Source organism: Mauremys mutica, chromosome 4 (genome assembly GCF_020497125.1).
Source record: "Mauremys mutica isolate MM-2020 ecotype Southern chromosome 4, ASM2049712v1, whole genome shotgun sequence".
NCBI classification, from domain to species: Eukaryota; Metazoa; Chordata; order Testudines; family Geoemydidae; genus Mauremys; species Mauremys mutica.
The window spans coordinates 144,408,324-144,435,965 of NC_059075.1; the positions used below are offsets into that span (position 1 = coordinate 144,408,324).

General features: G+C 49.5%; 1 long non-coding RNA gene across 1 annotated transcript; it reads left to right on the top strand.

Annotated features, from left to right (window-relative positions):
* Nucleotides 1-448: 448 nt before the first annotated feature.
* On the top strand, nt 449-20,683 carry LOC123368599. Its single transcript, XR_006578832.1, has 5 exons — nt 449-567; nt 6,236-6,393; nt 16,212-16,396; nt 19,155-19,323; nt 20,430-20,683. It is a non-coding gene; the product is annotated as an uncharacterized LOC123368599 (long non-coding RNA).
* The last annotated feature ends 6,959 nt before the right edge of the window (nt 20,684-27,642 follow it).

A 27,642-nucleotide genomic window follows, 5' to 3' on the forward strand; every position in this document is an offset into this window, starting at 1 on the left:
AAGATTTGCAGCCTCTTGCTTGTGTGCCCTTCTTGTGCATGCTGTGGCAGGCATTTAGTATTCATAGCAGATGATTCTTAATTACCAGCTTTGTTCCTGTCTCCTGCCTTCCATCTGGAAAAGTGAATTACTTTCAATTTCAGACCATTTATCTTTTCAGTCTGTTTTTTTTTTTAAATTGCTTTTAGTGGAGGAATAAATCGTTCTGTTTGTCATCATTTTGTAACACTTTTCTAGTAGGAAACTTCCCCAGCCTTGCCCTGGAGCGGGATGGTGTGTGCGCTTCTGTAAGGCTCAGGGTACCTGCCATGGTCTAGGCTACCTGTACAGGGCAAGCCACTCTGCTGTTTTCCACTCAGACATGCATATCCCGCTAGTGACCACAAATGGTTTCCTTTTGGCAACTGTCAGTTGATTTGACATGAGCTGGTATTCTTGTTCCAGGTCCTAGTAGCCAGGTGTCCCGGCTACGACTGGTGATGTGAGCAAGCCCCCAGCTGTTCACTGCAGAAGCGGGAGACGGGACATCTCCCAGAGAGCTGTGCCAACCTTTCTTTGAGAACGGTGGTAGGTTTTTGTTTTCCTTTGCTTAGTTTATCCATTTTTTTTCCAATATATTCCTTCTTGCACTGTCTCTTGTTCTGGTAAGGAATGTGTCACCATTCAGTCTCCTTCCCCTCCCCCAATGCTCCATCTTGGACACTGCTGTTTTCTGGGTTCACTTGCTTTGACACAGCTCTGTGCGCCGCTCTAGCTTCATCTGCCCTAATCTTTGTGCTAAAATCCCACCCCCAAATCTAGTACCTACTCCAAAGCAGGGTGTTGCCAGTTACTGCAGGTCTGCTCTGACCTACAAGGGAAGTTTGCAGGAGCAAAGCCCTAGTTGCAAAGAGCAGTGGTTGTTGTGCATGACTGTATCAGTCACTTGGCATGCCACTCTTTGTGGGAGTGTGACTTATGGGAACCTTTGGCCTTCCCCCTCCCCCAGCTGCTGCTGCAGCAGAGCCAAGCAGCAGGCTCACCCAGGGGACTAACTTGGCAGGAGTAAAATCCAGATGCCAGGCTCTGCACTGTGCTTTTCCAGGAGCGCTAGCTGACCCGCGTGTAGGTCTGGCTTTGCTGCCAGCTGTTGAAAGAGGCTTTGCAGCTGCGGAAGGGCCATCAGCTAGCTGCCGCTCTTGCCTGGTAGCTTTGTGCAGGCTTGTAGTGTACCTGGTAGACGCGCCATGTGATTGCTCAGCTACTTAAGTGCGCACCATTCAGTTCCCATGTGTGTCTGTAGGACTCATTGGGACTCTAAGGCACAGCTTTCTATCGGGAGGGGAACTGAACATCAGGGTGGCTGCACTGGGATAGGTCTGTACAAAGCTTCTGGAGAGAGGAAAAAGGAGAGCAGAACAGGGCCCAAACCCAGAGCAAATAAATGCTGTTAGCTTTGGTGCCTGCCTGCCTTTGCCGACTTGTGCGGCTTCGTGCTGCGGATGAGGGGCAGGCCTCTGCTACAAACCACTAGAGGTCAGAGCAGAGGCCTGGGTGTAGGGATTCCCGATTCTATACCCGACTGCCAGTCCCTCACATGTTCCTGCTGTTTGTGTCTGAGAAATGGGTAGACTTGCTTAATGATAGTGCTTTGAGATACTCAGAAGAAAACAACACTTGGCATTGGCTCTGAGTGTGGTCCCCACGGTGCCATTTCTAAAGCCTTTATTTCTAACTTTGCACTGTCCCCGTTGCAGCAGAACTGCCCTACTGTTAGAAGAGCTCCCCTGTCCTGAGTGTCGTATCCCCAAGCTCCTCACTTCATAAACCAAGTGCAATTGGGAAAGGCCGCACGTTAGCACACTTGTAAGGAAAGCCTGAAAAAACTGTGTTCTGATATTGCCTTCTCTAGCAAGTTAAGAGCTTGCTTGTTCATCACTTTCAGCCCCTGAAGTAGTAACAGAGAACCAAAAATTATTAACAAATCGTGCATAGTTAATAGTCTGTTACCGAAGCCTATTTAAAAATTAACACAGCAGCCTGGTGTTGGTGAGATTAAAAAACTGGGCCATCAAAGAGAGGAAAACAATTGCATCCACCTGGGGTTTTGTTAATGACTTTCATTTTTTGGATTTTTGTTGCAGCTCCTATCTCCGTGTTTTAATCCTTCAGTGATTTGAAAATAATTGGATGTTTTATTAGAACTCCTTCTCTTCTCCCTGATTTCTGGCTGCTAGAGTTTATCTATCCCTATAATACTTTATGGTCCCTTTCAGAAGCTTCTCTAAATGTAGAGGCTACAGTGCTCATTAATCCTCTATCTACCCTCCTCCCCGACCACCACATGCCTTTATTTTTGAGACATTAATTGTCACAGACTTTAGCTCATCTCCATGAGTAAGGGACGTTGTTCTATGCAGGATGACCCCTAGATGGCGTATTAGCATTGGGGATGCAATAATTGACTGTGATAGACGATTCAGAGGGGCAGTTTATGTAACATTACACAGGATCCATCTTTGCCAAGCACCGCACAGTAAAACAACGTGGGAAGAAAAATCAGTTTCACACTCAGCGGGGCATTTCCAAAGGAGGAAATAGCTGGAAGTGGGGAAAGGACCTAGGCTTAGAGGAACTGTAGTAATACAGAGGAAAGAGAGGAACAAGCGCTCATATTTCTCCACAGACAGTAACCCTAGTTTATGCTTCTGAGCGTAAACCTGCCTTGGGAAACGCATGCTGCAGCTGCCAGCCTCCTGGTGCGGGAGGTGAGACTGGGGGAGGTGCCCCCAGGTCTGTCACATCATCTGTACTGGTTTTGCCCCCCCTTCACCAGCATGTGTCCTATTCTCAGCAGTAACTGGAGGGCAGATGGGAGTTGCTGCTGACTGTGGGATCCTTGCCAGTCAGTGATGATTCTTATTGAAAGAAAGGAGGAGAAATTTCTTCTCTTTGACGGCAGCTTTCCCTTTGTACTCAAAACAGTCCAGGTTTCCAAGTCCTTCAGGCCATCTCCTTCATAAAAAAAGGGACAAGCAGGTGTAATGGAAGCAGAGAAGTGAGATGGCAAGAGACTGAATCCAGCCCCTGCCACCTGGGGAGGGAATTGGTTCTTGCATCTTTGTGAGATTCCACATACCTCGCTGGGCTGTGGAGGTACAGCCCTTGCACTGAAACCCCATGGGCCAGAGCGATTACTCTGCACATAGGGGAACATAAGAACGGCCCTACTGGGTCAGACCAAGGGTCCATCTAGCCCAGTATCCTGTCTTCCCACAGTGGCCAGTGCCAGGTGCCCCAGAGGGAATGAACAGAACAGGGAATCATCCAGTGATCCTCTGTCACCCATTCCCAGCTTCTGGCAAACAGAGGCTAGGGACACTATCCCTGCCCATCCTAGCAGGGAAGCTGGGAGGGGGAGACAATCCTTTTTCAGAATGAAACTACGGTTCTTCGACAAAAGTGTACTGAACAAATTGAACCCAGAGTCCTAATTTTTATGGCATCTACCCTGAAGCAAGAGCTGCAAAATATGTTAGACCAGATTTCATCACCCCAGAAAGCATGCAGCTGTTTGAATCCAGATGTCAGCATCATGAAAGCTCCCTCTTTTTTGACTGTATCCATCATGTACATATATGTCTGTGTTTGAGTGGGTGTGTCAGAGTGTATATCAATGGGATGGCAGGAAGTATATATGCAAGAGTTGGAAGCTGGTCAGAGTGCCCATGATTCCTCAGTGTGAATGGATTGCACTGCATCTTAAGAGGCAACAGCTAGGATCTGTGGGTAGTTGACACAGAGAGTACAGCCATGCCCTGGTGTCACAGAGCTAAGAGTGATACGAGAATCCATCATATATCTTTGCACTTTTCATCTGAAAGTACCTTGGGAGTTAATGCTGGTGGATGAGCTTCATTAACCCATTTTACGGATGAGGAAACAGAGGTAAGGAACTTGCCCGAGATCACAACAGGGGCATGGCAAAGTCAGGATTAGAGCCCAGGAGTCCTGAGCCCCACCAATATAGTCAATCCATTTACCACAGCTGCTCCTTTTAGTCCATAGTTGAAACTCAGCTCTTTGCTTCTTCCTCTTAGCATCTGAGCAGAATCGCAACTGTCCCCGGAAATGGGAGAACATCAAACAGTGTTATAGAGAACTGCTCAAAGTCCATGTACTTCATTTTTTAAGTCTCATTTCATCCAGCAGCACAGGGTTGGACCCAGACCAGGGAACAGAAATGCTCGTAAGGCTACTATTTATCTCATTTTCTTCCCAATGAGCAACTATTGATTTGCTCTATAAAGGGATGTATGTTGATTAAACTGTAAATGTTTATTGATGAGCGCTAAAAGGACAGTGTGATGGATCTGTATATGCTGGAGAGAGTACTCTCTTCTCAGCCTCATCTCCATTCTGCTCAGAGCTGACACTGCTGCAGGGCTTTGAGGATCATGCTTCCCCTTCTAGCCAATAACATTTTCACAGCATGGTTTATCTCGCAGGCTGGCGGCTGCTTTGTCCTGCAGAGAGCGAGTAAATGCAATCCCTCAGTGACAAATACTGCCGAATCCCAAACACCGGGGACAGGAAGGGCTGCAGCTTCCTCGTGCCCTGATGTGCAGACCACATTGCTGTGCTCCCAACAGCTGGACTTGTAGGATTTCGATATACCTGGCCACTGCAATAGGATCAGATTTCCCCACTTTGCACCAGAACTGGTGCAATTGTTTTGCACAGGCAGGAGGGAGGATACAGGGGGTTGCATGCCCTCCTCTGCTGAGCTCTATTCCCATGTGCATCTTTCTGTCCTCCACACATGGAGCAGCTCCACAGCCATTGGGCTGGTGCAATCTCCGCAGTATTTCACTCCCACCCACGCACATCTGCACGGCACCTGGCCTCTCTCTTTGAGATGGGTGCTGGGCTCTGGGCAAGTTAGTTGTCCCTTAGTGAGCAAGAGTCCAGATAGCTGAGTCACTAGAGATGTGCAGCAGCTGGCAGCTTTTACTGCAGAGACTCAGGCCATCAGCATGGGGAATTACTTAGCTGGGTGGGATGATTTAGCGGGCATAGCATCTGTCTAGCTACATGCAGGCCTGGATCCCAGCAGAGTATATGAGGCTGAGACTCTGAGCTCTATGCAGTATGCTACAGAGGCCATCTCTGAACTACCTGGATAGTAAGGATTCCATGACATTACGTGTCAGGGTCGGGGGAATGCTCTGGTGCCTATGGCTAATATTTACCCTTCCTTTTTCTGGCTGATCACTACCGCCGCAGGGACAGGGGCTGCTGTGCTGGTTCAGGCTCCCCTAGACAAGAGGCAGTCATTGTTATTGCAGGCAGGGAGATAAGCCACTCAAATAGCATCCAGCAACACCCAGCACATTCCCCATGCAGCCCTAAAGCTCCAGGGCATTTCTGTGGAACCCTTTGGGCCCACGGTCAGCAGGAGCCTGTGGCTTCACTGCAACCCGCTGGCAGAGGGTGTAGCTGTTGCTCAGTGGAACAGCAGGATACAAGCACTGTCAGTGCGTTCTTTCTGGGATTCCCTGTGGAGAATAAGGAGCAGGCTATGAGGGGTTAGAGAGCTGGTAACAGCTATGTTCTGCTTTTAGCAGCAGGCACTGAGATGCGTTCACTGAATTTGCAGGCTGAATTCCACTGGGAGTGGTGCCAGATGGCAGCTGTGTATCATTAGGGAAACCTAGTGCTGGACTGGGGAGGCCCAGAATAGTGAGCTTAAATGACATTGGATACACAGAGACTTCCCAGTCTCTGGCCAATGAGAAGTCTGGATACATAGACCTGGTCATACTGTTATGATGTGGCCTGTAACCAGACAGTGACTCTATGGTGGTGGAGCGTGACTCTCCCAATGGCTACTTGTTGCTTTTTGTTTTTCCTTGTTGAAGGAATTGTCAAAGCAGCCTGCACCCATCTGCCAGCACAGACACTAATGGGCGTTGGCAGCAGGCAGGATGCAACCCAGGTGATGGGAGCAGGCAAATTGCCTGGAGCTGTTTAGGTGAGTGATGGCACTGTGTCTAGAAAGCTTGTGAGCCGACTAAGTGTGAGCAGGTTCCTAGGCTGATATGTGCTGCGTCTCTTTGCTTAATTACAAAACCTAGCAGAGCTGGTGACCTGCAGCTGGAGATCTGAGCTGGCTCTCGCTTTTCTGTAATTAGCAATGCTCCCTGAGTTTGCATTAGGGAGGGTAGTGATGTATCATTGTTTCTCCTGTCCACAGCATTCATCGGACTTGGTGTGTCACTTCCCAGAACCAGCGTTCTCACAGTTCCAGACTGGCCCCTAGCCCAGTATCACAGCTGTGGGTAACCCACAAGGTGAGCCTGTCTGCTGCATGCTTGCCAGGGCAGGAGAAGGAAACAGCAGAGCAGAAGGATGGTGAGTTAACCCCCGTCTCCGTGTTTCCCAGCCCTGGGGGGGACACCTTGTCTTTACACTGGCTTCTCTCTTATAGTTTGTCTTTTAAGAAGTGTTTTGTGGGAAAAATTTAAATGACAACTTGCAGCATCTAGTGGCTTGAAATGCTCTAACATCTGGGATTCTGTGTGGCCCCCTATGTAACACTGACTTTGTTGCATCACCTGCCTGATGCTCTGTTAAGTCAGAGCCCTTACGATCACTTGTTGGATAGGGTGCAATACATGTGCGCAGGTCTCATGTTCGCTGCTTTTATACTGTGGGCAGGGAAACAAATATCGACGCCCTGCAAAGAACCGCCGTGCTAATCTTTGCCTGCTGCTTCTGCATCTCTCCCATGTGGAGAAACTGTTTTGTGTGTCACTTGTTCACTCATCCCATGTTACTGTGAATTCCCCTGAATCTGTTGCCTTGACAATCTGAGTGACCATCTTAGCTGCTGCTGGAGCATGAGGCAGAACCGACCAAACAGTTAAATCATTACACCACAGGAATTCTTGCCCTTTGAGGAGCTGTGCTGCCTACATTCTTCTTTCTAAAATCCCAATTTAATTCCTTTCTGGAACAAGACTGCTACCGTTCGGCAAGTGCCTGTTGCAAAGCAATAACAGCCTCTGTATAATTCCAGTTAAAGCAGCTCCTTAAACAGCAAGCACATATGTAGATTAAGCCATGGTAAGTGTCCTTGTAAATGAAGGGAACAGCTTGGTGCAAACAGACTAATCCCCTTCCTCACAGCCTAGAGATGGGCTCAGCTGGTCTCTGGTGAAGCTTGCTTCGGAGCTGTCATGGAAGCAGGAATGCTGCACAAAATACAGTTATGGGATACCTGATTTGTAGTTGGAATGTGAAAATCTCCGTGGGCAGATGAAGCTCCCAGCTATGAGCTGTGCCTTGGGCAGTTAATTCAGTGCTTGGTGGATTTGCCGGCTTGAGAGCAAAGCCCTCTCTGTATTTTTAACTACAGAACAATCAGTGTGCCTGGCCCTGCCCAGGAGTGGAGTTCCACCTCCAGAAGCTAGGCAGTCATTGCGCTCCCTGCTGAGGCAGCCCATGGGGGGTTGGTGACAGGGTGTCTCCTGATAGAAGCCCTATGGTCCTACTACATCCCATCCCAGGAAAGGAGCAGCAGAGGTGGGGCCTCCAGGAAGCATCTAATTAGAGCCCAGCAGACTCTGGTAAAAGGAGCTGCAGGGTCGTAGCAAGACAGTTCTGAGCTGGGACCAGAAGGTAGGGACGGGGCAGGGCAGGCCATGCCTTGCCTCACCAGGCCTCTCTGGCCACAGGCGCTCAAGAGACAACCAGAACTTGGTTCTGTCTGTGGCTGCATAAGGCGGAAGAGCGAGGCTCTAAGAACTTCAGCCCTGAGCTAAGGGTGAAGATGAAGGGCCAGATGGGAAGAGGCCCAGGGAAGACACAGCAAGAGGTTGCTGTTAATAGGATCCTTGGGTTGGAACCCAGAGTAGTGGGTGAGCCCATTTTCTCCCCTCCCCCAAGCCACCAGTGAAGTGGTATAAACCCTGGGAGAGGGGAGACAAGCCTGAGCCAAGCCCTGAGAAGGGGACAGGGCTACTTTGGAAGCCCGAGCGAAGGGGGGCAGACAGAGCCGGGGCTCAAGACCCTGGTGAAGGCAGACAGCTTTGCTGGAACTTTTGCTACCCCGGAAGGGATTCATTTTGACTGGGTGGCCTGGCCAGAGGGCTGAGTCACTGAAGATCCACCAAGCGAGGCTGTCAACCTGCAGGGGGAACCAGGAGTGGGACAAGGGCTGCCGTACTGCGTGCAGCAGCAGGAGGCGCAGTATTAGCAGGTGCTAGAGGCTACCAGTTTTCTCTACACAGGCCAGGAGCCAACCGGGAGATGGTAACAGCACCCAGTCCCTACCCAGGCTGGGCTGGAGTTGGTGTCCTGGGGCAGTGGGAGGGTTCAGTATGCAGTCCACTAAACCACTTGGTCCCATAATCTGGGTTGTCCCTGATGTGTCCCTGAGGTTTCTGGGGTACTGGGCAGCATATGACTAGCAGCTCCCCGTTATGTGTCTGGTGCAGTATGTTCCTGCTCAGCAAAGCTCATTGCTTTATCCTGCACAAGTGAGAAAGATTAGCAAAGAAATGGAAGCCCAGTGAACCCCCTAGAAAGTGCATATGTCTGGGGTGGGGAGAGGGAGAGGTTGACTCTGTTGCATGTGGGTGAGTGTGTGTATCTCTCTCATGTGAGATGCTCAAGAACATTTCAAGATCTCATCCATCACACATCCGTTACCACTGTCAGATTTAGGAATGAGACCCAAATATCCTTCCCTCGTGCTCTAAAGTCATGGGAGCGTAGGGGAGGATGTAGACTCTGCGGCATGTTCAGACTCCCAGCAGAACTTCCCTCTTCAGCCTGTCCCAGGGCAAGGTGAATTTCCCAAGCAAATTGGCCTAGGAGAAGCAGCAGAGGGGCAGCCATAGATTGTAACCGTGATGTATTTTGCTCATGCGGTAATTTTACAATCCTTATTACTTCCTTTGGCTTTGAGGCCCTCATGGTAGCGCTAATATGAGCTGCTGTGTGATTTCCAGCAGCCATAAACACACATTCTTTTCAGTTCACTGAGTCAGTCCCTTGCCACCCTTTGCCAATGACTCAGATCATTCCTGTAAATATATATTACCTCAGTTGCTTTGCTCGAACTCCAGCAGCTGCTTGTTGGCACATGCTTGACAGGCTGGGAGCAGAGTGCTCACACAGCCGCTTGGCCACTACTGATGAGCTCCTCACTGCTTCCCATGCTGCTGGAGGTCTAGCTGCCTTCAGCAGATGATGGCGGCAGCAGTAGAGCAGAGCTGGACCAGCAAGAAAAAGAGCTAAACACAATCTGAGGCTTTGTAAGTTCTAGCACGTCCCTGAAGGGCATGGATCATAGTGACCCAATTCCAGCTCATCTTTCTTGGTACAGGGAGATTTTCTCCAGATGAAATCCCCTACAAAGGGTTTTTATTAACTTGCCTATAACTTACGTGCAGCACTAGGAATAACTGCTCTGCTAAACTGGCCTGTTCATCACTTTTAAGGTGCAGTTTCACATTATGTTTAATGTCTCTTTAGAAGACTTATATGTAATTCATCCTAGTATTTAGAAAAGTCTCCCAGTGCCTTGCTCAGATTTACTGTCCATAACATTTCATCTGGCACTGACTGTTGCAGGACCCAGACTGGGAGCTTGTATCGACCACTGGGCTGTGATTTGTGGCTTGCCAAAAGACTTTCCAGGATACAGAAATCATTGTGTCCCGCTCGATTAATATCTAATGGGCTGCTGTGAGTGTGTCCCTGACCCCATCGTTGGCTGAGGGAGGCTTCGCTGAATGGAGTCTGGAGTGTATTTTGCAAAGCAAGATTCATCCCTTTTTGAAAAAAAAATTAATTAACTAAAAACAAATGCGCGGGAAGTGCTGGCCCATTAGCAGTCTTGGCTTCCTGAGATGCAGCCTTGCTAATTGCACAGCGTCTTGGCATGAGTGACCTGCACACAATGCAGCACCCCATTTGCATTTAAATTAAAAAATATATTTTACAAATAAAGGTTTCATTAAGCTCTGTTTGTTTCTCTTGCCAGACATGTGAGCCGCTTAACTCTTTCCTGCATTTCATAGACTACATTTTGGATTGGTGTTAACATCTTAAACAACCCTGGGCTTGGCTAGCTCTTTCTACTAGTGGAAATCTTTCTCCTGCAGTGGCTGTCATCCAGAAATTCACCGGGGAATAGTGAAAAGGAGGCAATCAGCTCTGGTTTAGGATCGGGTACAGGGGCAAGACCAAATCTGGCTCAGGACCTAGGTTCACACTCAGCAGAACTCTGACTACATGAGCTGTTCTCAGGAGTGAATTGTTAGCTCATACCTTGCAGACATCCAGGAAAAAACCTTTCTAGAGTTGCTTCCAACTCTGTCCCAAACCCTTAGCAGAGTCCTCTTTAGCAATCTTGGGTACGTCCCTTAGCCTCTTACTACCTTACTCCTCCAGCTGTATAACAGTGGGGATAACAACTGCCCTGCCTCCCAGTGCTGGGGAGGTAAGCACGCTAACAGTTATGAGGCATTCAGTGTGTGCAGTCCTGGTGTCCAGAGATGCACATGAGAGGGATGCATAAACAGGATTTAAATCCAAACTCCCCTTGTTTTCTCACCTACATTATTTACCATCGAACAATTGCTGGGCTCCAGTATTCACTTGCTGCCAGACTCTCTGGATGAAATTTTCTGGCCTGTGTTAGGCAGCGGGTTGGACAGGATGACGGGAGCGGTCTCTTCCAGCCTTATGCTCTGTGAGGCACAACCTTTATTTTCTGATGTGCCTTGGTTTGGAATTGGGGGCCAGCTGTGTTTGCCATTGAGACAACTCCATGGCACAGAATATAAGAACATCCAGACTGGGTCAGACCAAAGGTCCATCTAGCCCAGTATCCTGTCTTCTGACAGTGACCAATGCCAGGTGCCCCAGAGGGAATGAACAGAACAGGGAATCATCCAGTGATCCATCCCCTGTGGCTCACAGAGAAGGGCATTTAGCTGGTTAGGGCACTAGCTTGGGACCCAGGAGATCCAGGTTCAGTTCCCTGCTCCACCATAGATCTTGTGTGACCTTGGGGAAATTACTTAACCTTTCTGTGCCTCACCTGCGAAATGGGGATAATAGCGCTATCTGACCTCTCCGGGGTTGTGAGGGTTAATGCTATACATGTGAGATGAGTATGGCAATGGGGACCGGACAAGAACCTCAGTTAGATAGAGCTGAGCCCAGCCCCTCCTGTGCAAATTCCAGAGTACACTTCCCTGCTAGCCTCTGCTTCCAGGCAGTGAAATTATCTCTGTGCTAATAGAGCCTTGGCTTGTGATGTCCTCGTAAATGGAACTTGTCTTCTGCCTGTTTTTTTCACCATGGTCATAAAATACAGGAAAGGCACAAATTGCATTTTCCTCCTCCTGTCTTGTGCTCAGACATCTGAACAAAATGCTTTGCATCATCTATCATTTACAAAGAGACTTTCCTGATCATCTAAGGCAGTTGTCCCCAACCTTTTCGTCTGGTGGGCGCCAGGCAAAGGACCGTGGTGGCGGTCGAGCATCTGCCGAAATGCTGCTGAAATTCGGTGGCATTTCGGCGGTGACACCTCTCGATGGCGTCGCTTGTCGGCGGCAAGTGGCATCATCGAGAGGCGTCGCCACCAAAATGCCACCGAATTTCGGCGGATGCTCGACGGCTGGCCAGGACGTTGGGCACCTCTGATCTTAAGGGGTGCAGTGCCTCCTAGCCCAGCATCTCTCTTACACAGAGCAAGGAGCAGTCCCTGGTTCTCAGCTGTTGTTTCATGCCTGAGGCATTGGCTTTTCACTGCATTCTTTGCAGAGAGGTGCATATAATCTCGCTGCTGTTGTTAGTTTGCTGGCATATTCCAAAAGGACACTAACTAGTAAGTTCTGCCCCAGGCCACCTAATATACAGTATCAGTGAGTGTGCAATGCCAGAGGGCCTTGCATGCCAATTTAGTGGAAGACAGAGGTCCCAGCTCTGTCCAGGCCTGGGCCATGCTGTACAAGTGGCTGTTGGCATTGTATAGCCAAAAGCAATTAGAGGGGAAAAAACACTTTTTTTTCTTTAATAAAATAACTACACCTCTACCCCGATATAAGGCGGGTTTGCATACAAGGCGGTAAAGCTCTGACACGCTGCTCTGAGCAGTGTGTTAAGGGTGCTGGACCAAGCCGGGGCCGAGGGGTTCGATAAGGGGCAGAGGGTCTCGGGGGTGGTCAAGGGCTCCCCCCAAGGTCTGGGGGGCAGGAGCTGTGGGAGGGCACTTTTGGGGGCCCCGCAGTCCCAGAGTGGCCCCGGGAGATTAATGCGGGGCTGGGAGCAGCCCGCTCTGCTTCCCTTGCCCCAGCCGTGTCGCTTGGGGGAAGGGGCTTAGAGGGAGGGATCCCCCACACACACACTCACTGGCAGCGGCGGAAGCAGAGCAGCCCGGCCCCAGCCCGCTCCACTCCGCCAGCCACAGCACTCCACTTCCCGCCACAGGTGAGTGCGGGGGGCGTCCTGTCCCCAACCTCCCCACACTCACCTGCAGTGGGAAGCGGAGCACCGCGGCTGGGAGGTGGCAGAGTGGAGCGGGCTGGGGCCACGTCGCTCCGCTTCCCGCCGCAGGTGAGTGCGGGGGGCGTCCTTTCCCCCAACCTCCCCACACTCACCTGCGGTGGGAAGCGGAGCAGCTCAGCCCCAGCCAGCTCCACTCCACCAGCTCCCAGCAGTGGCGCTCAACTTCCCGCCGGGCAGGTGAGTGCAGGACCTTTCCCCAGCCGCCCCCCAGCGACATGGCTGGGGCCGGGACAAGGAAAGCAGAGCGGACTGGGGCCACGTCGCTCAGCTTCCTGCCGCAGGTGAGTGCAGGGGGCGTCCTTTCCCCAACCTCCCCACACCCACCAACGGCGGGAAGCGGAGCAGCCCAGCCCCAGCCTGCTCCACTCCGCCACCTCCCAGCCACGACACTCCGCTTCCACCGTCGGTGAGTGCCTGTCGGGGTGGGGGGGGTCAGAGGGGACAGGGGGGTTGGGTAGGGGGTGGGGTCCTGGGGGTGATTGGGACGGGGGTCTCTGGAGGGAGCGGTCAGGGAACAAAGAACGGGGGGGCCAAAGCAACTTTGATATAACGCGGTCTCGCCTATAACGCGGTGAGATTTTTATCTCCTGAGGACCGCGTTATATCGGGGTAGAGGTGTATTAGGGGACCAATGGAATGAAGGAGGGGAAATTACAGAATGAGCAGTGAGGTGACTGGCCAAAGGACGAGGTCACTCCTCCATCCAAGATGTTCCTCTGTTGAAAGATCAGGGAGTAGGTCTCCTGCTGGAGCCCTTGTTCAGCTTGCGTTGGCTGGCAGACTGATCCCCTGGAAGGGAGCGGGCTCTCATGTCAGCTTTCCCCAGTCCCTGGGACAGCGTTGTTCCCTGAATGGGCCTCGCTGACTGAAACCTTAATCCGTGCTCTCTTGAAATGTTAATTATTGAGTTACGTAACTGATGCCATAGCGCTGGAGTAACTCATGTTAAATTCAACATGGTGCAAAGTAAATGAAGGCGACAAGCTGTAGTGTAACCTGACACGATAGCAAACGCTCAAGTGGAGCAATGTACCCAGCCTAGGAATGAACACCAGTCCCATTGGGATCCAGTATCTGACTCACTGGCCGTGGAAACTGAGTCTCTTGTCTAGCTATCTGCAAACCACTTCTGTGCAAACATGTGTCTGGGGTAGGTAGAGCTAAATATCTGCCTTTACTTTGGCACAGGTCCCTGCCTGAGGAGCTGTCAGAGCTCCCGAGGCTGCTTTCTAACAGCTTGTAACTGGTCTGTCCTGTCTGGGTGCGTTTATCCATGACCACTTAACTGTCCCTTTTTTCACCTGCATTCCTCTGTGTTGGCACGATTGTGTTGGGGCCACTACATTATCTTTAAAAAAACAGGAGTACTTGTGGCACCTTAAAGACTAACAAATTTATTTAAGCATGAGCTTTCGTGAGCTACAGCTTTTGTTAGTCTTTAAGGTGCCACAAGTACTCCTGTTTTTTTTGCGGATACAGACTAACACGGCTGCTACTCTGAAACCTACATTATCTTTAGACAGCACCTCAGTGTGCTTCTCACAACAGGTGTTCACGTTACTTAAATCCCATTACAATCCTGAGGCTGAGTTCTCCTGCAACCGCACTGCTAAGGAGCACCCTGCTCTAAAATCCTTGCTCTAGTGTCCACTAACCACATCTCCCTGTATGCTGTGCACCTTTCTGTTGCAGTCACAGTGAAAGGAGCAGCGTGACACACATGAAATGTTAACCAAAGCGTCTCTGGCTTGGATAGCTTGCGCCCACCCACAGTGATGGCGCTCGGCACCTGCAACCCTGCAATAAAAGCCAGATCCAGCCTGTCGGGTGTCATTGCTCCGTCCTGCTCAGTGTTGCCTGGATCTCAAAATGGCATCCTCTGTATATGCTAGGTCGCACTCTGAGCTGTATGTGTGAGGTCACGAGGAGGGGGCCCCCACAGGACAACACTGCCACTGCCCACTCACTCCACTTAAAAACCTGACAGTGGTCCTGATGTGCTGGAACAGGTGATGTGGGGAAGCCATATTGCCTGTCTCCGTATCCACACGCTTCCTTAATGCCATTAGACTTACCGTGACCCACGTTAGCTTCAGACCTGCCCTTAGCCCGCTCAGTGCACACTGTGTACAGTGCCAGCACCTGTCTCAAAACCCTGTTGCTGCTCTAATGCTAATCCTGGCTGGTGGAGAACTGAGTCTCTCTGTATGGTGCTAGGTTTCCCCATTGCCCCTAACTGGGCTCCTGCACCCTCACTGGGAAGAAAGGGGATTTGCTGAAGTCCAATGATGGAAGCATTTTTACCACAATAGCCTAGTGTGGGGATTTTAAAGGAGCTAATATCATGCAGAAATGCTCCACCATCTCTTCATGGCAGGGTGCTTACCCAAGGGATCCGAATCCTTTTTCCCTGGGTTTTGGGTACTAAAGTGGTTCATAAAATGAAGCTGATAGTATTTAAAAAAAAAAATCTAGTCAGTACTGGGGCCTCGGAGTCACTTGCCCCCAGTTTTTAATTATAAATTTTGAGAGAATAGAATCTTAATGAGATCTTATCTGTCGAGATGCTTTGTGTGGCTGCCGCTTGCTAATCTGCATTCCAGTAAAGGGGGTAGCGCTCTCAGATGATGAGTGCTCAGCGCTTTGATTGTGTGATAGATTTCTCCACAGTATGATTATTAACCACAATGGTTTTTGTGAGCAAAATTGAATCATTGACACCAGATCAAATTAAAGGTGGGGAATATGCAAACATCTATAAATCAAGTGACCTTGTTAAAGGGAGAGTGCCCCGCCAGCCTGTGTTGGGTCTAATTGGCTTGAGCCTAGCCGGAGTGAGCTGAGGCGTTATTAACAGTAACAGCATCTGCTCAGACTGAAGGCCAGGTGGAAAGGTCACTTTCCAAATGCTGTTTCCCAGTGCTCGGTATTGATCAAAGGCTCCTGCTTCGCTCTAATGGCCAGCCTGAGGGATCTGCATCCATTAGCCACTGGCATGCTGCCATGGTGACTTCCCTCGCTTCTGGCATTAGGTGGTGCTAACTGCACATCCCCTTAAATGTCTGTGACTAGGGCCTCCCCCACTCCACTGCAAGGTGCTGGGAGGCAAGACAACATTCCCAGTGCCGTACTGGGTGGCTCAGAGCTTGGGTAGTGGGGCCTTTTGGCTGGCCATGCCTGAAAGTTGTTGCCCTCTGAGGATGGCCGTTCTGCAGCGTGGACGGTCTCAGTTCAGCTCCTTAGTGTCATTCAGACTGATGCAGCAATTGGCACTGTTAGCAGTCCCAGCAGAAAGGCCGGGGAGCTGAGGTGAGGTTACTGAGGCACTCTGACGGGGCAGTGCGTGGAGGGGGAGCTTTGTATTGGAGTTGTGCTGGGAGAGTCTCCAGGGCTGTCAAGCCAGCATGAAGTCCCCACTTGTAGAAGAGAACAACCTACAAAGAGTTCCCAGAGCAGCCTGAGCAGAGCTCATCAGCATTCCAGTCTCTGCACAGGCTTCACATGTCCCTGGCTCGTAAATCCTGTAGATGGTGCCATTCTCTGGTTATGCTGCTGCTCCCTGTGACCTTTGGCAAATATCTACCAAAGGTATTAGAAAATACTGGCTCTTTTCCTATGTTATCGCCACTCTCTTCCATCAGGAGTCTGCAGCGTGTTCAGCTGTTAACTTCAAGGAGGTGTCCCAAGACAACTGCACATGAGCTATGAAACCCCAGGTCACTCAGGGATGATGGGCTGCCTCTTGCTGAGTGCTCGAAATTGCCGCATTTTGATAACTGCAAAGAGGCTGTGTTCCTGGAGCACAGAGCAAGTCAAACACTAAGGGGTAAGTGCAAAAACCCCAAATGTTTAAAAACTGCTGTTTTGTGGTCTGTGTAGCCAAGTCTCCTGTCCCTGGTCAGTACAAGATGCTTCAGAGAAAGATGCGAGAAAACGCCCTATTGTCCAGGCAGTATTTGGATTGTACCCTGAGACAGGAAGGTTTATATACCCATAAATACTCTGTCTTTTCTTAAGTGACATGCAAAATGGGAAATGACTGCCTAGGAAGGAGTACTGCGGAAAGCGATCTGGAGGCCATTGTGGACCACAAACTAAATATGAGTCAACAGTGTAACACTGTTGCAAAAAACGCAAACATCATTCCGGGATGTAGTAGCAGGAGTGTTGTAAGCAAGACAGGAGAAGTAATTCTTCTGCTCTACTCTGCGCTGATTAGGCCTCAACTGGAGTCTTGTGTCTAGTTCTGGGTGCCACATTTCAGGAAGGATGTGGACAAATTGCAGAGTCCAAAGAAGAGCAACAAAAATGTTTAAAGGTCTAGAAAACATGACCTGTGAGGGAAGATTGAAAAAACGGGGTTTGTTTAGTCTGGAAAAGAAAAGACTGAGATGGAACATAACAGTTTTCAAGTCTGTAAAAGGTTGTTAGGAGGTGGAAGAAAAATTATTTTTCTTAACCTCTGAGGATAGGACAAGAAGCAATGGGCTTAAATTGCAGCAAGGGAGGTTTAGGATGGACATTAGGAAAAACTTCCTAAGGGCTTGGCTACATTTACAAATTTGCAGCGCTGCAGTAGGGTGTGAAAACACACCCTCTCCAGCGCTGCAAAGCGCCAGTGCGGTCAAAGCCCCAGCGCTGGGAGCGCGGCTCCCAGCGCTGTCCGTTATTCCCCACAGGGAGGTGGAGTGCGGACAGCGCTGGGAGAGCTCTCTCCCAGCGCCGGCGCTTTGACTACACTTAGCACTTCAAAGCGCTGCCGCGGCAGCGCTACCACGGCAGCACTTTGAAGTGCTAAGTGTAGCCACAGCCTAACTGTCAGGGTGGTTAAACACCGGAATAAATTGCCCAGGGAGGTTGTGGAGTCTCCATCACTGGAGATTTTTAAGAGCAGGTTTAGATAAACACCTGTCAGGGATGGTCTAGATCATACTTAGTCCTGCCTTGAGTGCAGGGGACTGAACTAGATGATCTCTGGCGGTCCCTTCCAGTCCTATGATCCTATGTTCTCATTAGCTTGACACTCGCCTAATCTTTCAAAGACTCCTGCTAAGCTCCTAGGTTCAGTGATACCTTGTGGCAGAGAGTTCCACATGTTCACTGTGTCTCTGATTCCTCTTACCAATTTTAATGTTGTTGCCTTCCAACATCACTGAATGTTCCATTGCTCTTATATCCTATGAATGGCTAAACAGATATAGCTAACTTGCTCTTCTTTCCTGTCTAATAGAAGTGAAAGGGCTAAGATGGAAAGGGATTTTTTTCTGTTCTTTCCCCCCCTGCCCACCCCTTTTCTCCATTGTCTGAGCCGCTTCACTTTGTGTGTAACGGGAAAGAGATTTTATGATGTTTCCTTGGCATTCTAGGGCCTGTATCAATTTCTTTATAATTGCATAAAGTCTGAATTGCATGATTCTTGATCCCATAGTCTCTTCTGCACCAGATGGGAATTTCATAGAACTCCCATCATATCTTAAAAAAAAAAAGTGTATGATATAAATTATTAAATTATCTGGGATCAGACATCTCCAACCAGAGAGGCTGTTCAAAAGAAATTAAGAACATAAAAACAGCCATACTGGGTTAGACCAAAGGTCCATCTAGCCCAGTATCCTCTCTGCCGACAGTGGCTAATGCCAGGTGCTTCAGAGGGAATGAACAGAACAGGTAATCAAGTGATCCATCCCCTTTTGACCATTCCGAGCTAGGGACACCATCCCTGCCCATCCTGGCTCATAGCCATTGATGGACCTATCCTCCATGAACTTATCTAGTTCTTGTTTGAACCTTATTATAGTCTTGGCCTTCACAGCATCCTCTGGCAAGGAGTTCCACTGGTTGACTCTGCATTGTGTGAAGAAATAATGCCTTTTGTTTTAAACCTGATGCCTGTTAATTTCATTTGGTGACCCCTAGTTCTTGTGTTATGAAAAAGTAAATAACTTATTTACTTTCTCTAGACCCATCGTGATTTTATAGACCTCTATCATATTGCTCCTTAGTCGTCTCTTTTCCAAGCTGAAAAGTCCCAGTTTTATTAATCTCTCCTCATACAGAAGCTGTTCCATGCCGCTAATAATTTTTGTTGTGCTTTTCTGATTCTTTTCCAATTCCAATATATCTTTTTTTGGGATGGGGTGATCACATCTGCAAGCAGTATTCTGGATGTGGGCGTATCATGGATTTATATGGAGTCAATATGATATTATCTGTTTTATTATCTATCCCTTTCCTACTGATTCCCAACATTGTTTGCTTTTTTGACTGCCGCTGCACATTGAGTGGATGTTTTCAGAGAACTATTTACAGTGACTCCAAGATCTCTCTTGAGTCCTAACAGCTAATTTAGACTCCATTATTTTATGTGTCTAGTTGGGATTGTTTTCCAACGTGCATTACTTTGCATTTATCAACACTGAATTTCATCAGCTATTTTATTGCCCAGTCACCCAGTTTAGTGAGATCCCTTTGTAGAAGACAAGAGATGGCTTGCTCAATGATGGCTTCCCTTGCGAAAGTTTGGAAAAGCCATGACTTCTAAAAACGTACAAAGATTTGACTGGTAAACTTAATTTTTTCCATAGCATTTCATGGATGTGAGTCATGGGAAACCAATGCTGCTGGCAAGAAGAAAATTGAAGCTTTGGAGATGTAGTGCTGGTGAAGACTCTTGCTTATCGCCTGGATGGAAGAGAAAACGCTTGTTAGAAATATTATTGGAGAGAAGCAGACCCTGCTGTCAGGAATCAACAGGTACAAACTTTAGTCACATCAGACATAGAGAGGGAAATAACTTTCTTGAGAAAGTTATCGTGAAAGGAACGGTGGCAGGGGACGACTGTAGGGGACCATCAGTGAGGGAGATGGATAGATGATGTGTGGTAGGCCACTGGGAGGTCAGCTGTTGAGTGCTTGAAGCTACCGATTGGGTCAAGAAGGTTTCCAAAAATTCTGCAGTGATGTCACCGATATTCAAATGTGAATAAACAGATTTTACTTAGTAATAATCTGATCTCGAGAGAGATTCTGTGGGAGGAGAAGCATGTCCCATGTGTAATCACCAGCCATGATGATACCCCAGTTTCAAGGCCTTAGTTGTCTTAGTTGACATCACACCCTCCCCCAACCTCTTCTTTCATCCCACGCTTTCTCTGTCCTTCCAGTGTCCAGTGAAGCAGGTGGGAAGTGCTGACTCATTCAACTGATCTGGTAGCAAATGCTACTGCTGCTGAAGCTCTTTCAACTGTAACGGCTTCTCTGTCCCTTCATCCTTAGCTGGTAGCAAGGTGCATGTAGGATGCAGAGTGATCAGGAACCTGAACGCTGGACTTTCTTAGGCGTATGGCTTCAAGCCACACCCATTAGGAGCCCCAGCGTACCAAGAAATGGCTAATGAGGCCCCAATACCTGAGGTGCTTCAAATACATACCAGCAAAAGCTGCTCTCCTCCCAAATGCTGTTGCTCAAGATCCAACGTCTACTTGGGTGAAACTGACAATGGGCCAGAGGCACAGAATTTAGGGCTGCTCTGCTCCAGGAATTTGGACGAGGTGAGAGGAATGAAGTGGTAGCCAGACTGGGTCAGACCCGAGCCCAGTAGCCTGTTTCAGATGGCGAAAGCACCAGATGCTCCAGAGGAAGGTGCACGAACTGTAGAGTGGGGAGTTGTGGAATTAAGGTATCCTCCTCATCCTTAGTAATCAGAGATTCTTAACCCCGGAAGCATGAGGTGTTACAGCTTTTCCAAAAAGTTTTTAAACATTAACTGTTACAACTCAGTCTCCGGATATTGGTATGATCTATATAAATGTCCAGTCCCTCCTGTTAACAAGGCGCGTGCGCGCTCTCTCTCTCTCCAGATTCATGCGCCGCTGCTGTGGATTCACTGTTCCTCTGTTCACTCTTAGCTCACCCAGGTAGTGACATTTGCTCAGGAGGCTGAGCTATGGAGCACCTGTTCCCTGCACAATATGATGCTTGTGCTGTCTGACTGCTACTCATCTACTCCAGAGCTGACTGCGTTTCAGTGGCACCGTGCGTATATCCTTGGAACATCCCTTTGGATCCTTGGAGGCGGAGGCACTAGAGATGTGAAGGGTGTTTGATGGGAAGATTTTCAGGTTTAATACTCAGCAGGGAGAGATTTCCAGTGGAATTCTCCTGCGGTGTCTCATGCTACTAATGCTGCCATGCTAGAGGGAACAGGAATCGTAAGTGCTCTCCTCTTCCTTGCACTTGGTAGTACCTGGCCTTTCCTGCATGGTCTGGTCTTTCCTTTTGGCTGCCCTTCACGCCACTACTTAAGCCTGACAGCTCTGATTTCACTCTCACTGTCACAGAACAGGAAGTTTTTGACAGCTGCCTTTGCCATTATTCTTTCCTTAATGTTGTTGTTGTTTTTGTGTTACTGTCAAATCGCATCTTATTAAAGCTCCTTCCCATCCTGTCAGCAGCAGCTGAAGAGAGTGAATGGCCACATATCTCCAGCCCCTGTATGGGGAAATTGCCTTCTATTATTGATAAGAAAATGCTGCTCTGGGAGAATGTGACTCTGCTGCTTATCCAGGTCAATCCTCTGGCCATGGACTCACCGCACTGCAGCAGTTCTGACTGCAAAGCAGGCTTCGGTGCAGGTACCCCAAACACCAGGCTGTGTGCACTGTGCGGGTTGTGTGCCTCTCCCTCTGCCCTGAGCACCACATGGGAGGGGTCAGGCAAATAAGTTGGTGACCCTGATTTGCTGATTCTGGGCAGTGTGACAATCTTCCCACTGCTGGGGAATTTGGCTCTGCATCAAGAAGGACGACTCCTGCAAGAGATGACCAAGCCACGACCAGCTCAGGTTGGGGTAATAGCACCGGTTAGCCAGCCACAGGCAGTGAAGGATGCAGCAAAGGGAAATATTTGCCATCGGAGCTGATGCATTTAAATTGTATTGAACATGGTTACCATGCTGCTGGTGTTTAAACAGGTGGTGAAAGGCATGGCACTGTAAACGGGGAGATGAGAGAGATTAGAGTGCTCTCAGCAGGAGGCCTTTCCTTCTGGAATTAGTCCCCACTGGAAACCTGGCTTAGCCCAAACCTTGCCATATCTATAATGCATTGTAAGACTCTCCACCCCCGCCCAGAGTCAGCTCTAAGCACTCTAAAATTGCTGATGTCTCTGTGTCTGCCCGTTGGGTTCCAGTGCAGGAGGCTGGGGTCATGGTGAATTTGCTCCCTATGTTCATTTATTGCTTTGGGGTTCATTGTTCCCAATCTAGACTGTGTGAAGTGGCACCTACAACGACTGTGACAAGCACTGTACAAATTCCTGCTAGAATGTGAATGGGTCAGCCAGAAGAGGGTCTCTGCTAACTTTAATTTGTATGTTCAGAAGGCTTTGGGTTGTTGCTGTTATTAAGGTCATTTATATGTTTTTGTCCACATTTCTGCCCTGAAGACTCTCAGTTGGTCCCAGTGTAGTGGCTGGGGACAGGTCATCTAAAATAACAGAGGAACCATTCTCTGAAGGTTAAGTATTCACAGCATGGTCTGGCTTCAAACAGCAGAGGAAGGGGTGGTGTGCTAGGAGAGAGCCTGTTGTTTGTGCTTTTCAGCTCAAGTAGGAGGATTGGAAATCTCTTGAGGGAATTCTTAAGAGCTCCAGCTCTCTTTTAGTAAACTCAAGAGCTGGAGAAACATGATCTGTCCATCTGAGATGGACCTTCTCAGGCACCAGCAATGGCAGCGATGCTCTGTGAATGATGGCACTGAGCTTAGGAATGGCTTTGGACTCAGAGGCCGATGTGTGGATCCATTCCACCCTAGCCTTTGCTTGTTCTGCCCTTGCTCGTGTTTCTGTCCTAGACACTTAATGCATTAAACAATTCATATCGTACACTTTTTTTTAAAGTTGTGATGGGAGTTCTATGAAATTCCCATCTGGTGCAGAAGAGACTATGGGATCATGAATCATGCAATTTAGACTTTATGCAATTATAAAGAAATCGATACAGGCCCTAGAATGCCAAGGAAACATCATAAAATCTCCTTCCCGTTACACACAAAGTGAAGCAGCTCAGACAGTGGAGAAAAGGGGATGGACAGGGGGGAAGGAACAGAAAAAATCCCTTCCCATCTGTCTCCTCTTCTCATTATCTCACCTTCATCTCACAGCACCCAAAGTTTCTGGTGCTTTCTCAGTGTGGTATTTTACAGCAAAGCAGCTGGATAGAAGGGAGCTGCTACTCACATTTCTGCAAGCAAATTGGGCTGGCTGCTGTCATCACCTTTTCAGAATGATGGAATCGTCATTATCATTTTTAACTGAGGGTTTCACTGACACATCTGCTGGGGGAGTTTCTCAGCCCAGGAGATCACAATGGTCCCTTCTGGCCTATGGATCTATGAAACTAAACAGAAGGGGCCAGATGTCACCAGTGAAGCAGCGAGTAGGAACAAAACCACCCAGTCCACAAATGAACCAGGACTGCAAATGCCCAAAGGGGGAGAAGCAAAGCCACTTCGCCTCCAAGGCCACTGCCCGCCCCCCGACTTGTGTTGGCCTCCTCCTTGCAAGTTTCCGTCGGCCCTGAGCATGGGGGCAATCTCCCTTGACCGGGGGCAGAGATGCCATTCCAGGTGTTTAGAAAAGATGGAAGCTCTCCAGGGCAGGGCCTATTGCACTGTGTGTTTTGTGCAGTGGGGTCCTGATTCGGAGCTGTTAGGCACTGCTGCAATGCCAGCCATAACTCGTGAGGTGAGGCACGGCGTGGCACGGCCTCCCTAAGCTTGCCACAAGGCTCTTTCTTGGAGTACGTATAAGTCTCTGTTGCAGACCTACTACTGACTTGCTGCCCGGAGTGGGTCTTGCTGGCTTCTAGAGTAAATCCCCTTGCGTTGTTTCCTGCCCTGACCTCTGACTGTGAGCTCCCAGGGCCGGTGCCATCTCTTCCCTCAGACTTGGAAGGTGCCGCCACAGGGTGGGAATTATTGCAGGGAATTGATGAACAGCAATGTATTGTCCACTCCTGACTTGAAGTGGTATCGCAGTGCGGGGGGAGATCACATGGCTACTTGGGGAGGAAGGGTGGGTGCTGCACCTTGCGTATGTCCAACAGTCACTGCTCTCTGCAGTTGTTCACACGGACCCCCCTTGCTGTGCCTGCCTCTGCACAGTGCACTAGAGTTTGCTTGGGATTGAACGATGATACTGATTTATTTTTCTTCATCAGTGCTGAAGAAGGTGAATTAGCCAAGAGGAACTCACAGTAATAGTTTAAATTGCACTTGGCACTTCAGTTTTCAGTTTGATTCAGTGCAATTAGATGCATCAGTGTGACCTTGAATATGAATAATGCAGCCAGTCTGAACGGACTGTCTTGGATGTGATGACACCATGCTTACCTCAGCCAGTAAGTATGGATGAGCAGTTGTCTGGAAAAGGCTACTGGGGTAAATCACCCCAGTTCCACGCCCCATCCTGAGTACAGGTCAAGAAATCTCAGGCTAGCAGAAGACAAGTGAGGTGGCATTGATAGCAGAAGGAATCTTTCCAGCTGCAACAATAAGACACGTGATGGACTGGACCAGCAGGAACTGGGCTACGGGTCACTGCAGGTTGGCTGAGGATGAGGAGTTGAGGATGAGGAGCTGGTGACACGTAGCTGTTTGGCTTTTGGTGGGCATGGGGCTGTGTTGTGCTCCCCATCCTTCCATAAGGACATTGATAGCTACCCTGGTTTCCTTTTGAGGATGCCCTGTATGATCCCAGGCAAAATACACCTCTACCCCAATATAACGCCGCCCAATATAACATGAATTCAGTTATAATGCGGTAAAGCAGCGCTCCAGGGGGGGCGGGGCTGTGCACTTCACCGGATCAAAGCAAGTTTGATATAACGCAGTTACACCTATAACACGTTAAGATTTGTTGGCTCCCACGGACAGCGTTATATCGGGGTAGAGGTGTAATGCCCAGAGCCCAGCCCTTGATGTTGGGAGTATTGGAGCCAGCATGCAGCAATAGCAGCCTGTGCCCCTGCAGGGCCTGACCACCTGGAATTCAGGTGCAGTCAGTGGGAGCTGCGTGTGCTCAGCACATCTGGAAATCAGAGCCCAAATGTCTTTAAACAACACAGAATGAAAAGAGCCTAGAGAGATTTAAAGCAAAGCTGTGATCCTCAGCACGCGGGGTTCCATGGCTTACCCCAGTGTGCCCGCAGTCTGAGTCTGAGGGTGCTGGGAGACTTCTGGACCGAGCCCTTACTGGAGATTCTGCAGCCAACCTTCCCATCATGCCCCCGGGCTTTGGAGCTGTTGAAGTAATGTCCTCAGCCTGTCCCTTGAGTCCAGAGTGCTTTGAGCATTCCCACTCGCCAGTCTCCTGTGCCTTAGGGCTAGGGCAGAGGGAAAGTGGGAATGCAAATAGCTGCAGTGCTCTGGGGCTTGTCTCTTCTCATTCCCAAAGCTGCTAGCTTGCAAAATCTTGACAATTAGCCTAAGAGTCTCCAATGACGACTGTAGCCTGGATGTTTTCTTTGAAATGTAAAAGAAAATAAACCCCCACAGTTGGGCTGTGCAGACTCCCCTGACATGAGCCTTCCACTCCGGACACCGAGCTGAATGGAATAAGACAGTATCAGATTCTCACCTCCTCCTCGACTCCTTTTCAGACGTGCTGTCCCTCTCTCTCTCCTGGCAGAGAGAGATTTTAAATGTTCAGACTAGAACAGGTCAGGACTCCATTGTTGCGGTTTCATTCAGATCCTTTCAGGCTAACGCAGACTGGGTGGTGGGCATGACTAGCAGGGTAGCAATCAGAGCTGGGCATCTTGCTGAGAGGCATTGATTTCCTCGCTATGGTGACTCTGTCAGGGACCCTTTAATGAGATCCATTTCAAAGGGAGCACAAGCTGTGTTGTATCTACAGCATGGACTGGAGCTGGTGTTGGCTGGTTTAATGGAGCTGCCGTGCTGGTTGATTCAAGGGGACTTGTAGGGAAGAGGGTTTTATTCCTGTCTCGGGTAAGGAAGCGTTAACCCAAGCCCCTTGTGCTGGCAGAGAGGATGTGGGGCTGTGTGCGCAGGGTGCAGTGCAAGGCACAGGCCAGTTCGAGCCAGCGGGAAACTGCCTTTTGCAAGCACCAGCCGGGAGACCTGGGGAGAGATGGAGACTGGCTGCGGTGAGCCCCCCTGTTAGCAGTAACAGCTCCTGGGGATGTGATCTGAAAGCAGGGGTTAAAATGACGGGGAGGGTAAGCCGTTGGCTTCACCCCCACAACTCCTCCCTTACTTGGCTTGAGCGTGTGTAAACACCCACACAACTCCAGCTCCTCCTAGCCTGGTGCAGCGGGATCTGCCCTCCTGTTTCACCCCTTACTTTAATCAGTGTGTAAAAGACTCTATCCTGCCCCTCGGGGAGGTGTGTGCCGGCGGGGGGGGTTAGTTATATCTCCCAGCAGGGTGGGCCATTGCTGTCTCCGATTTACAGGTGGGGTATGTGATGCACAGCAAGAGGCAGTGATTAAGCCCAGGTCATAGGCAGTCAGTGCTAGAGCTGGGATCAGAACTCCGCAGACCCCTTTCCCTGTGCACATGTTCAAGCTGCTCTGCCTAGTCAGCAAACACATGCTCTGATGCAAAAGGCAAGCAGGGTGAGGAGACTGGCTAATGCTTCTGCCGCCTCGGAGTGAGGGCCACGCCTGAGCCATGTGCACCATTTCCTGTGTGACAGACCCGCGTGCAGACAGGCACAAGAGCTGCTTGCTACTCGCTCAGCAGAGACGTGAAGGAGGCAGGGCGCCCCACAGACAGTCTTGCTGGGGCTGTTCATTGGGCTTCAGGTTCAAGACCCGCAACCAATGACAACCCGTTTGGTGGGAGCATGCTGTGGGCAGTGTCCAGCCTCTGGTGGCCAGAAAGCTCGTCTGTGCTGGGGCTTACCAGCTGGGACAGGGCATCTGCTCCACGCCCACTGCTTTTGTTTGGTTCTGAAGTGCCAGGTTCCAGGCCAGTACTTGCCAGTAGGTCTAGTAACTGTTGCTGTCCCTGACTTGGTAGCTCCCAACTGCATACAAGCCATGTGCAGCATGCGTCTGTCCATCATCCAGTGCTGGAAATTCAAGCCTGTGTGCCTAGACCTAGCTGGGTCTGCCTGTATTAATTCAGATAGAATAAAGGGCCCAAAGAGTCAAAGGTATCCCTGTAACTGTCCCAACATTAAACTGTGTTAAACAAGGTTCAGGGTTTGGGATACAGAGACCTCAGCCTGCTTAGGATCTTTTTAGCCTTCTGTTAAAGACGCAGAAGAGAAGGAAGACGTTACAGCGTTTGAAAGGTAAAGTATTAAATTAGGCTTTTGTTCCAACAATAACATCCCCTGTTCCCTTTCCCTCTAGCTGGAGGGAGTCTTGAGAAGGAAAACTCCCCTTGTTTGACAGTGTCTCAGAGCGTAAGAACGGTCCTTTTGGGGGAAAGAGAAGAAGTTCATTGAGATGGGCTGGAGCTGTCACTGACTGTTGCTGTTGTTCTTAAAGGCCAGTGCCCTTTACTAGAACAAAGAACAAGGCAAACCCCCCACACAAAAAAGGGGGAGACGGCAAAGGTAGAAAATGCAGCGTCTGTCACTGGTGTTCACTCTCATTTGCAGCCTCGCTGCTGGAGAAACACAAGCCCAGCCCACGGTATGATCAGACTCTCTCCAGCCTGGCAAGCTTGTACTGTCTCAGAGCAGTGTTGCAAAGTATGCTCTCTTGGCCAGCTAAGCCAGACTCTTCTTAGACCTAACCAAAGATGGGAGGGATAGGAAGGAAGAAATAGAGTAGGGAAGGAAAAGGACACATAGGGAGGCAGTCTCGCATTCCCAGTGGTGTATAGGATTTAGCTGGAGCCGGTGGAGGTGGTGATGTCATCCAGGCCCTACTCTCTGGCCCAATCTAGTCAGGGCCTCTCTCTGGATTAGGAGGGGGACCCAGGAGATATAGTGGGGATGCAGTCGCTCCTTCTCTCATCTTTCAGTCAGCTGACTTTACCCTTTGCTTCGCCTCCGCTGCCCATCCATATTTCCCCCTCCCCAAAAAGTCTCTTT